This window comes from Helianthus annuus, chromosome 9, assembly GCF_002127325.2.
Source record: "Helianthus annuus cultivar XRQ/B chromosome 9, HanXRQr2.0-SUNRISE, whole genome shotgun sequence".
NCBI classification, from domain to species: Eukaryota; Viridiplantae; Streptophyta; class Magnoliopsida; order Asterales; family Asteraceae; genus Helianthus; species Helianthus annuus.
This window is the reverse complement of record NC_035441.2, coordinates 155,401,821-155,403,663: the sequence shown is the minus strand read 5'-3', so window position 1 is coordinate 155,403,663 and position 1,843 is coordinate 155,401,821. Positions and strand designations below refer to the sequence as shown.

At 34.6% G+C, this 1,843-nt stretch overlaps 1 long non-coding RNA gene across 1 annotated transcript; it reads right to left on the bottom strand.

The window, feature by feature from the left end:
- Nucleotides 1-675: 675 nt before the first annotated feature.
- LOC110874828 lies at nucleotides 676-1,066 on the bottom strand. The gene is made up of 3 exons (XR_004867614.1): nucleotides 988-1,066; nucleotides 819-893; nucleotides 676-697 (listed from the first exon to the last, which is right to left on the bottom strand). It is a non-coding gene; the product is annotated as an uncharacterized LOC110874828 (long non-coding RNA).
- Nucleotides 1,067-1,843: the final 777 nt, after the last annotated feature.

The following is a 1,843-nucleotide window of genomic DNA, read 5'->3' as shown; positions in this document are numbered from 1 at the left end:
CAGATCTCCTCAATCCACCAGTCGCAAACTACCTAGGAGAAGCCCATTTAACCGCCGTATACGAAACCAAGCATTCACTATTGAAAACCTCTGATAATCCAAACTCAAATCACCAATCAAACTCACTCTCTTATCTTCTGGAACACACACTTATACACACACACTGAACCATTATCCTGCAAATCCAAATGCAAAATCAGTCTGAATGAAGAACAATTATTGCAACATAAACCTACAAAATTTACTGTTGAGTTAACCATCGGTAAAAAAATAGTGCTCAAAGCCTCAAACGATACTTTCAAACAGATAACATAATGAAACGTTAATGGGAAGGCAACATAACAACCGAACAATTGGAAAACACCTAACATTCAAGCACTATAAACCATTTAACTCTATGTAAAAAAACATTTAACTAAATCATAACAAACCCCTCTTCATCTCCAGTGCTAGTGCTGGATGGATAAATTCAAGAGAGGATTTGAATACAACAAACAAATCCAAACAATAGAAGCATACCTCTGTTTCGATTGAGTTCTCTAAAAAAGAAGCGGCATTTGATTCGTTTAGGGTTTGGAGAAAAAAGCGACAGTGAGAATGATAAGAGAGATGAAACATTAAATAAGATCCAAATTTTAAATGTGGTTAACCCGAATTCACAACCCGGTTTTGTGGACGGACCGGAAAGTTCCCCAATCTGCTTAAAAGCAAACATAATTGAAAAAAAAAAAAGCAAAAGGAGCAAAAAAACTACAGGTGCCAATTTTGAAACGTTTGGTTATAAATGAGTCTTTGTGCGATAAAGATAAGATCAACACCTTATTATGATCCCATATGTTCAAGACTCCATCTTCTGCCGAACTGCCAAAGACGGATGATTTGTCTGGAGACCACTGAAATATAAATATAATTTTGGAGGTATCTTTTAATAATGCAGAACTTAAATAAAAAACATGTAATGAAAACAAACTTACTTTTGGGTTATACATGTACACAAAGAACAGCGGCCTTGTGATTCTCAAATATGTGGATGGGTGATCCAATCCCATTTGCAGTGAGATTGCGATGATCAAACATGTGAAGAGTGTTATCAGCAGACCTAAAAAAATTAATTGAAAAGCTCAGGAACAGTTTATGTAGAATCCAGGTTTATGGTCCATACCTTAGTATGTAGAAATTTCTAATGAGCAAATAATATAGTAAAAGACAGTTTGTACGCTTTTTTACCATGTTAGTAGAAGATTTTCATCGCTCGGATTCCAATCAGCACAGTGAAGATCAGCATTGTGCTCTTTCTCAACCTGCAAAAGAAGTTAACACCCATAAAAATGAAGGCAAAAATGTAAAGAAAATCAACTGAATGAAAGTTATAAATCAACATAACATGACATAACGGTACGCCACTAACCAATTATCCAGCAAACAAACTGCAATTTTAGGATGTATTTGTGACCTGTTAAAGCCTACTCAAAAGAAAGTTCACATAGATGTAAATCCCTTCATGGCGATGTTTGTTTTAAAGAAACAAATAACCACCTGACTTCGAAGCTTTTGTTTGTCATCTGTTGAAAATGTAATCTCGCATGGGCCTGTATGGAAGTTAATGACAAAAAAGAGTGTCACCAAATAAAATGTAATGAAGAGAAATATTATTTAGCTTACAAATATGTATATATGTGAGGCTTTTGAAGAAATAGTGCAATATACCAAAGTGGGAAGTTTAAATGTGATTTTAAAGTAAATTTATTACATGCTAATGTAAGAAACTATAGTGATTCTTGAAGAGGCACCTGGGAATCATTTGCGTTAAGTGCAAGGGCTTCAAGTTTAACTTATATGTCTA